This window comes from Cicer arietinum, chromosome 1 (assembly GCF_000331145.2).
Source record: "Cicer arietinum cultivar CDC Frontier isolate Library 1 chromosome 1, Cicar.CDCFrontier_v2.0, whole genome shotgun sequence".
In the NCBI taxonomy this organism is placed as follows: Eukaryota; Viridiplantae; Streptophyta; class Magnoliopsida; order Fabales; family Fabaceae; genus Cicer; species Cicer arietinum.
Window position 1 is genome coordinate 24,494,127 of NC_021160.2, and position 10,569 is coordinate 24,504,695.

Consider the following 10,569-nt stretch of genomic DNA (forward strand, 5'->3'; position numbering starts at 1 on the left):
GAAAAATCTTGATCCTTTGTGGCAGCCAAAGCAGCCACAAAATCCAACGGTAACTAAAGCCATTGTGGCGGCTTTTGCGATCAGAAAATAAGGAATTTGTGGCGACCTAAGCAGCCTGAATTGACAACGGTCCATTGGGCATTTGTGGCGGCCTTTGCAGCCACAACGGGTAACGGTACACTGATTTAGTGGCTGCTTGGGCAGTCACAAATGGTTTGCCTTTGTGGCGGCCTTTACCCTCATAAAAGGGGTGATTTTGTGGCTGAAAAAGCCCTCACAAAGGACTATAATTTCAGCTGAATTTTGTGGTGGCCTAAGCCCTCACAAAATGACAACGTTGTGATTTTTTGAGGGTTTAGACAGCCACAAAATTCAGCTGAAATTATATTCCTTTGTTAGGGCTTTTTCAGCCACAAATAACGACCAATTTGAATTTTAGTATTTGTGAGGACTTTTTCGGTCAGTAATTTGTGAGAGTTTTTTTCGGCCACAAAATATTTGTAAAGTTGGCCACAAAATGAGTGTTTTCTTGTAGTGAATCCTCATAGCTTAAGTACCACATTAAGCCCTTGTACATACACAATGTGGGACTCCTAACATTTTTACGCTTTTTACAAGCCAACATCCATACTGGTAGCCCTCTCTATTATTAAGGACTTCACACACTTATCAGTATTCAATGGACTAAATTAACCAACCTATAGGTAGTCCCTTATGTGAACCACTCTTTTTACAATACAACATTTTTAACTTTTGACCACACTTATCTTGGCAATGGCTAAAAAAATGTGGCTAGAAACGAGAATAGACAATATTTTTTCAAGTGTTGTTCATAACATACATATAGAATACACTTTCTTGCTTGTTAACATAAAACGTTGCATATTCGTTTTTAAGGAACGGGTTAAAAAATGTGGCTGATTTAGACAACACTTTTAAACCATTGTCTGAGAAGATTTTAAAACAACATATTATAAATGTAGCCTTAATATAAAAAGTGTTGCCTAAACCATGTTTAAACGCCAAAAATGACATTTTATAGCGCGTCTTTTACAGCGCTTATTAAATACAAGCGCTGATGTAGAATTTTTTTAAAATAACGGAGGATACAACAACGCCTTTTTAACAAGCGTTGTAGAAAAAGCGTTGTTGTAGGGTCATATAGGGTCACATAGCGCTTGCACATAATGCTTACAACCCTTTTACAACGCTTTTTGTAAAAGCGCTGTAAATTGAAGCGCTCTCCCATAGCTTTTGCAGCGCTTTTTGAGTGCTTTAAACACAAGCGTTGTAAAATGTAGCGCTCCCACCTTATGTTACATGGCTTTTAAAGCGCTTGTTGAAAAAGTGTTGTAATAGGTTTTTAAAAAATAAATTAAGGAGGTCTTTTACGACGCTATTTCAAAGAGTGTTGTAATAGGCTTTTAAAAAATAAGTTAAGGAGGTCTTTTACGACGCTATTTCAAAGAGTGTTGTAATAGGCTTTTAAAAAATAAGTTAAGGAGCGCGCTCTTTCAAAGAGCACTGTAATAGACTATTAAAAAAAGAAGTTCCCAAATTACATTATCAGTTCCCCACACCAAAAACCTTAGTGCCTGAACCAAAACCCTTAGCGTCTACACCAAAACTCTTAGTTCCTAAACCAAAACCCTTCTCAATCTCTTGTCAGTCGCATATGTACTATTCACCTCCATCGCATCTTTGCTTTGTCGTTGTTTCCTTGCCTCTCGTCTGAACCTAAATACCCGTCTCAGTTGCATTTGTCTTGCACATCGTCGTTTTATTCTCTGACTTCTTTGTGTCCGAAATTTCCCGCCGTCTTGTGCTCTGACAACTCGTGTTTGACTTAACCCTCACTAGAAGGTCGCGCACATGTAAGAATATGCTTCACCCATCTTCTTTTTTATTCTTCAATTTGTGTTTTGATGTATTTCAATTTCATGTATGAGTACGGCTTTTTGATTAATGAATAATTTTGTATGATTTATTGAATTAATGTTGTGGTGTTAGGGTTGTGGGACTTCCTAAGTTTGATTTAGTACCTCGGAAAATGACAGTTGTTTCATTCACTGTCATTTTTCTTTGATGGGTATTGGTCAGATGAAATGTTTTTGTTTTTGTTTTTCTATGTGTGATGGAATTGAACACATCGCTGTCTTTGTCCATTGCCATTGGTTTGGACCTGTGTTGTCTCATAAGTCTTTGAAGTTTTTAAGCTAATGAGATTTTAATTTTAGACACCTTTTTTTTTGTGTTTGTTTATTTTTTTCAATTTTAATGTTTGTGATGCAGAGTGCTTCATATAGAAGATTATTGGGTCCAATAAAGCGTCTTGAATTTTTATATCCCAATTCAAATCCAAGAGGGGATTATTCTGGTTAGTTCAACTTTTCATTTTAGTGATAACCCTTTCTATTACTCTACTAAATCAAACTTGTTCTGGTTTATTTGTGATCATAATATATGCAATGAGAGTATGTTATCTATTCTAATATATAAGTTCAGTTGGATGTTGATTTCCTTTGCTAATAAGATATTATGCTTTACACTTTTTGTATTTGTGGGTTAGTGAATTATGATTGTTTGTGATATTCTGCTATAAGTTCATTTGGATGTTGATTTTCTTTGCTAATAAGATATCTTGCTTTACACTTTTTGTATTGGTGGGTTAGTGAATTGTGATTGTTTGTGATATTCTGTTGATCATATATTCTGCTTTACATAAATTACTTTCAAATATGTTAATTAGGATTGTCAAGAAATGTTAATTGTTAATTAGTTATTGAATTGTTTGTGATATTTTGCTAATCAGGACCAGCAATTAGTGATTGAATTGTTTGTGATATTCTGCTACTGAATGATGGAATTTAATTGTTACTTAGGACCAGCAATACCAATTCAATTCTGAAATTTAATTGTTAATTAGGACCAGCAATACCAATTTGAAATTTAATTGTTAATTAGGACCAACAATACCAATTTAATTCTGAAATTTAATTGTTAATATATGCAATGAGAGTTTGTTATCTATTCTAATATATAAGTTCATTGGAATGTTCATTTCCTTTGCTAATAAGATATTTTGCTTGACACTTTTAGTATTCGTGGGTTAGTGAATTGTGATTATTTGTGATATTCTGATAAGATATGATAAGATATTCTGCTAATAAGATATTATGATATTATGCTTTACATAAACTACTTTCAAATATGTTAATTAGGACTGTCAAGAACTTAATTGTTAATTAGGACTTGAATTACATTGATTTAATTATGCTACTGAATTATGGAATTTAATTGTTAATAAGAACCAGCAATACTTGTTCAATTCTGAAATTTAATTGTTAATTATGACCAGCAATACTAGTTGTTCAGTTTCAATGACTTGAATTGCTACAAATAGCCTAAAAGCAATATCTACAAATAGCCTAAAAGCATTTTCAATGACTTTTTGTATTGGTGGGTTAGTTAATTAGTAATCTCGAATTGCTCCATGTTTAGTCTTGTTATCTGTTGCTGAATTCCTATATGTTTAATTTAATTTTGGTGTTTTTGTTTTTTGCTAATTTGAATATTTGGATTTATTAACCATAGTTATCATTGTGTTTAATATATTTGGATTTATTTTAATAGAATCCACATGTTTGTGTTAAACTTCAATTGTAAGTCATTATTTTTGTTTAGAGTGATGGATAAAAAGTGGACTACACTTCATATACTTAATTCAGAGTATCGGAAAGGTGTAAAATCTTTTTTAGATTTTGCCTTCGCCAAAGGAGAACCTCAAGGCTGCACAATTTTATGTCCTTGTGCCAAGTGTAGAAATCGTTGTTGGAGAAGAAGAAAAGTAGTCCGCGATCACCTAATAGGATTCGGTTTGTACAAGGCTACGACATTTGGGTAAACCACAGAGAGCATATATCATTAACTAAGGAAATTGATGATCATATGGAACATTAAGTGGACGCACGTGATGACATCAATGGCTTACTTTATGACACATTTAGACACGTTGAAAAAGAAGAGGAAGGCAACAAGGGACTTAATGAGGATGCTAAGAAGTTTTATAATTTAATTAATGAGGCGAAGCAAGAGTTGTATCCGGGATGTGAAAACTTCACTACTTTATCATTTATAATTCGACTTTACTTGTTAAAATGTCTTCATTGGTGGAGCAATGTATCGTTCAATGCTCTTTTGGAGTTATTGAAAAAAGCCATGCCTAATCTGAACATTCCCGAATCTTTTAACAAAACAAAAGCCATAATCAAGGATTTAGGCCTTGATTATAAAAAAATTCATGCTTGTCCAAATGATTGTATGTTGTATTGGAAAGAGCATGAAAATGACGATACCTGCAACACTTCTAAAGCTTCATGATGGAAGGAATTTACTCAAGTAGATTCAGAGTTTGATGATCCAAAGTATGATCATAAAGTTCCTGCAAAGGTTTTGAGGCATCCTACTGATGGCCAAGCATGCAAGGACTTTGACATGCTTCATCTTGATTTTGCTTTTGAGCATCGTAATGTAAGGCTTGGGTTATCAAGTGATGGTTTCAATCCGTTTAGAACTATAGCATATCGCACAGTACATGGCCTGTCATGATGGTGGTATACTATTATCCACCTTGGATGTGTATGAAATCTGAGTATACAATGTTGTTGTTATTGATTCCTGGACCATAATCACCAGGAAATGATATCGGTGTGTACATTCAACCATTGATTGAGGAGCTAAAAGAATTGTGGGAATTTGGAGTAGAAACATATGATGCCTCAAAAGATCAAACATTTCAATTGCGAGTATCTTTGCTATGGACTATTAGTGACTATCCTGGGTATGTTATGTTGTTAGGATGGAGCACCAAAGGAAAGTTGGCATGTGTGTGTTGCAATTATAACACTAATTCAACCTACTTGAGATACAGTCACAAAATGTGTTATATGAATCATTGTGTTTTTTTATCGACTAGTCATGCTTGGAGGGCCAATAAAATGTCGTTCAATGGAAACAAATAACATAGGTCTGCACCACCTGTGTTAGAAGGTATAGAAATCTTGGAAAACTTAAAAGATTTTGAGAATGAATTTGGAAAGAAGATTAAGAGAAAAAAAAATGATGGTCCGTGGAAGAAGAAATCAATATTTTTTGAGTTGTCGTACTGGGCTCAAAATACTTTACGTCATAATCTTAATGTAATGCATATTGAGAAAAACATATGTGATAGTATTATTGGGACTCTTTTGGACATATCAAGAAAGACAAAAGATCATGTTAATGCTCGTTATGATCTGCAAGATATGGGAATTAGAAAGGAACTTCATCCAATAGATATTGGTGGAGGTCGGACAAAGTTTGCAAAGGCATCTTTCTCAATGAATTCCCAAGAGAAGTCTACTTTTTGCGGTGTTTTGAAGGCTGCCAAGTTACCCGATGGGAGTGCTTCTAACATTTCAAAATGTGTGCATGTTGGCGATAAAAATATATTTGGTTACAAGAGTCATGATGCACATTTCATGTTACACTACTTATTACAAGTAGCAATAAAGAGCACAATGCCAAATCTAGTGGCTGGACCTTTGATTCGTCTTGGGTCTTTTTCCGCTCTCTATGTCAAAAAGTTATCCAAGTGAAAGATTTGGATTATCTACATGGAGAGATTGCTGAAATACTTTGTCAATTGGAGATGGTGTTTCCTCCAAGTTTTTTTGATGTAATGGTTCATTTGCCTATTCATCTTGTACATGAAGTTAGATTAGGTGGTCCCGTTCAATTCCGATGGATGTATCCCACAGAAAGAAACTTATGTAGACTTAAAAGTTATGTTCGTAATAGAGCTTATCCAGAAGGTTCTATTGTTGAGGGATATTTGGCTGAAGAAGCTTTGACTCTTTGCTCAAGATATTTGCATAAAAGTGTAGATACAAGGCTGAATAGAATGGGTAGAAACTATGATTCTTGTGAAGTAGATTCAAATTATTACTTTTCAAATATTGGTAGACCTTTAGGAGGGAAGCAAAATGGTAAATCATTTTCAATAGACTCGACATCAAAAGCTCAAGCCCATCGATACATATTGTTCAATTGCGATGATATGCAAGCATACATAAGGTACCACAATAGTTTATTGTTTATTCCCTACTTGTAATCAAAACATATCTTAGATTTAATTTTAACAACTGATATGATTGCCATTGTAGAGAGTATGATGAATGTGTTAGTAGTCACACTAAAGGAGGAAAGTGGATCAAGGCCAAAAGACAAGGTCAAGATTTTAGTGAATGGTTTAAAATTCGAGCCTTGGAAAATGATGTGTTAATTCACCTCAAAGCATTATCTGGAGGTCCAAATGTTGCTGCAAAGAGGTTTTCAGGTTACCTCATCAATGGTTATAGATTTCACACTATGAAACGTGATGCAAGACGCAAAACTCAAAATTTTGGTGTAACTTTGGTTTCTTTGACTGAAAGTTTCGCAAGTTCTAAGGATGAAAATCCCAAAACAGATCTTGTCACTTACTATGGAGCAATTAATGACATAATTGAGTTAGACTATTATAGTCAACTCAAATTTGTGTTGTTTAAGTGTGATTGGTTTGAGGGTAAAGAAAACAAATATGGGATTACTTGTGTACATTTCAACAAAAAATGTTATCAAAATGATCCATTTGTCCTAGTGTCTCAAGTCCACCAATGTTTTTATTTGCAAGATCCTTTCGATGAAAACCGTTCCTAGAGATCTGTTTAACATGGGTGATCAATCAAATGCTATAACTCAGGAAGAATATTTGGATGCTCCATTTTATGATATTGGAAATATAAATGCATCAAATGATGAAAACAACCTCAATTGGGTTAGGAAAGATATTCCAGCAATAATAGTTGAGAAGCCTGCAGATGTTATGAAGGAATTCGAAGACAAAGATGATTATGACTTGGAAGATGAAGAGCTATTAATCTGTATATTTTATTTGTCCTTCTCAAAAAATAATGTTCTATTGACTTGTTTTTATATTCCTCTTATTGTTAGTATCTTGGTGCCATCATATTGGCTTATTTTTATATTCCTCTTACTGTTTTGTTTATTTTTAAATCGGTATTAGTATATTGACAAAAACAATTTTGTTTATTGTCCTCTTACTGGTATTTTATTTATTTTTCTACAGAAAATGAATAAGGAAGCAAGTTTAAAACAAAAGATGAAAGCTCAAGACCAAGGTGAGAGAAATACTTCCAAGTTTGAGCTACTTCAAGCAAGATCAAGCAATGAATTACTAAGGAGATTCAAAATCAAGCGTGAAAAGATAATGAGAGGCACTGGAGTAACTAATGAAGATATGGTTGGAACCAAAGAACCCATTGGCAAGCAAAACAATCCATCAACTAATAAGATTAGTTTCAAGGCTACAGTGTTAGACAAGCAAACTCAAGGAGTCAAGCATCCTTCGATTAAGATTGCACCTCAAGCACAATTTAAGTTATCAAATTTTGCAGCAATTGATCAAATAAATATATCGAAAGAAAATGACACCAATTAGAAATGCATATATCGAAAGAAAATGACACCAATTGATCAAATAAATATATCGAAAGAAGTTCAATCACCAATTAGAAATGCATCGAAAGAAAATGACATTTCAAGAACAAAACAAAAGGCCAAAAAAATGGTGCATGTTGAAGATGACGAGGAAATGGCAAGTCAACAAAGTGCAACAAAGAAAACCAAAAGAATGCCATTGTGCAAATCAATGTTAATTGAAGATTTTCTTAAGGAAAATAATGAACTTGATGATGAAGAAGAGCTGGGAAATGATACATGAAGTGAAGAGGAAGAATATGTCATGGAAGAAGAGAATGAAGATCAAGTTGAAGATGACTAAAGTAATGGTAATGATCAAATATTAATTTCTTATATATATATATATATTTGTGACTCATCTTTAGGATTTTATCTTATCTTATTTTAATGAAAATTTATGTCAAAATAGGGACAACTAAGAAAAAAACCAGGACACCAACTCAGTGATTGAATATACATGGAAGAAAGTTTCGTATAGAAGTCACCTTAGACAATGACGGAGAAGTGATAGGACCTGATGACAAAGTTGTAACTGACTTAGGGTATTTCCTTGGCACTATCGCAAGGAATTCAGCCTTTTGTCCCTTGATTTATACAAACTTTAAGAAAGTGTACAAAAATCATGAGGAACGTATATGGCCTTATATTCATGTATAAGAGCTTAATTTTCATATTTTATTTGATCATCAATTAGTTATCACATGTTGATCACAACAATGTTTTTCAGAGTAAATTTATCATTTCTGAGAAAGGGAAGAAAACTGTTTTTTCTCGAATAAATGATGCATGGAGACGTTACAAATGTTATATCAAGAGGACACATTTTTTGAAATACTCAACCTTGAAGGAAAGGTTAAAAAACAGGTCTGAAAGCATACCAGAACCTCATTTCAAGAAATTGTTGAAATATTGGAGTAAGAGTATCATCCAAGTAAGTTTGTACATAATTTACATTACTTTTAGTCACTTTGTGTTGTATAGAATCTTTTGTATATATATCCTACTTTAATTTTTTTTCACTTACATTGTAGAACATTAGAATTAAAATATTGTCAATAAGGCTAAACAGAAGTTTATGCATCGAATGGGGCCAACAAATTTTGCTAGAGTTCGTGCAAAAGAAGTATAATATTTATTCTTATTTATGTGTGTTTGTTATATATAAATAATAAGTTATTCTAATAAGTTTTAATTATCAACTTTACCAATAAAGCGTGCAAAGAAGGAAAATAGGGAGGAAGTCACCCAAGCTGAAATGTTTGTCATAACTCGTCAATGAAGAAAAGGAAAAATTGACGAAGAAACAGAAAATGCCATTGTATGTTTTTCCTTCTCATTATATATTTTTAATGGCTAAATTTTCAAATTTTAACATTGAATTTTTTTCCTATCAGGCAAAACTTCAAGATTCAATTCAAAACTCTAGTGAGCCTCATGACCAAGCCTTTCAAACATTGTTTGGCAAAGAAAAGTTGGGTAGAGTTCGTTGTTATGGAAGAACAGCTACACCAACAATGTTAAAAAAAATGAAGAGATTGCTAACATTAAGAAACATTATGAATGTGAAATTAGTAGCATGAAGGAAATGATGGAAGAATATGAGTCATTTACAAAGAAAAGGATGGAAGCATATGAGGAATTTCTAAAATGTGTGTTGAAGCAGCAAAATTCAAGTTTAAGTGAAACTGTTGTTGATAACATGATGTGACATGCTTTAGGTATTGCAAATAGTGCGACACTCCATTCTTCTACATCAACTCATGTTCCTGAAAAGGTATAAGTATATTAGTTTGATTTACTTAACTGTGAGATAATTAAGTTGATTTATTGCTATGATTAGGTATCTTGGAGACTTATAAATTGTTGGTCTTTAGTACTTGCGATATGTTGTTAGTCTTTTCTTCCAATAGGTAGTTTAACATACCTAAATAAAACATTAATTTTGTTGTTGCGATAAAAATTTGTGATTCATTTTTTTAATATTCATAACTATAATTCTATATTTTTTTTTTCTTTTATTTATATTAATATAATAACTTTTCAGGTTGGAATTGAAGATCATCACCAAGATACATGAAGCTAGTGGAATGTATTGAAAACGTTTTTTGGCAATGCAAATTTTGGTTGTTGCATTAGGAATAAAAAACTTGTTGGTTTTTTTTTTTTATCTAATCATGTATTGGTTTTTTTTGGATATCCAATAATATTTGTGTTACATTATTTTGATGAGACAATTGTTTTTGTTCGTAATATATACTTTAGTTAAGACTTATTATGTTTAACTCTTTTATGTTTTGTTCAATAACAATTAGTTAATGTTCAATTATGAATTACCAGCAATAATAATTAATTATCAATGTTTTCCAAAAAAAATGAGAGTATACGATAAACCTGTAGGCAACAAATAGAAAAATGTAGACTAAATAAATTGAATGTTTATGGTTGAAAAGTATATACAACACATAAAAAGTGTGGTTTAAAACATTTTCATCACTATGGCCTAAACAAAAAAAACATTTAAATTTTTTTGGGCTAAATATGTTACCAACGTTTCAATAATCGTGGTATAAAGTTATATGCAACACATACAAATCTATTGTTGCCTATTATTTGACAACGTTATAAATGTGTTGCCTGAAACATAAATAATTTACACAAAACCGTGGTCTAATTGTATATGCAACATTTATAAATTGTTATCAAAACTAGTTCATAAAACCGTAGCCAGAAACATTCAAACAAATTGTGGCCTCTTTGAGTGTATTCACCAACGGTTTTTTAGACTTCATGGGCAAAAGTAAAAAACCGTTGCCTTAAAGAATAGGCCACATCCACCTACGACACACTTTGTAAACCGTTGCCAAACGGTTGCCTAACCTTTAGGCCACGGATATTTTGATTTACGCCACACTTTTTTATTGTTGTCATAACTCAAAGATGTTGTAGTATTAAAAATAACAAAGAAACAATATATATTAATGATGATTT

At 32.5% G+C, this 10,569-nt stretch overlaps 1 long non-coding RNA gene across 4 annotated transcripts; it reads left to right on the forward strand.

Annotated features, from left to right (window-relative positions):
• Positions 1-1,554: 1,554 nt before the first annotated feature.
• LOC101491172 (uncharacterized) lies at positions 1,555-9,867 on the forward strand. 4 transcript variants are annotated; one of them, XR_003474037.2, is made up of 8 exons: positions 1,555-1,874; positions 2,293-2,377; positions 7,169-7,889; positions 7,991-8,512; positions 8,613-8,704; positions 8,795-8,899; positions 8,976-9,355; positions 9,626-9,867. It is a non-coding gene; the product is annotated as an uncharacterized lncRNA (long non-coding RNA). The 4 variants fall into 4 exon arrangements; XR_012161864.1 differs by having other exon boundaries at positions 8,613-8,899; XR_190170.4 differs by lacking the exon at positions 8,613-8,704.
• Positions 9,868-10,569: the final 702 nt, after the last annotated feature.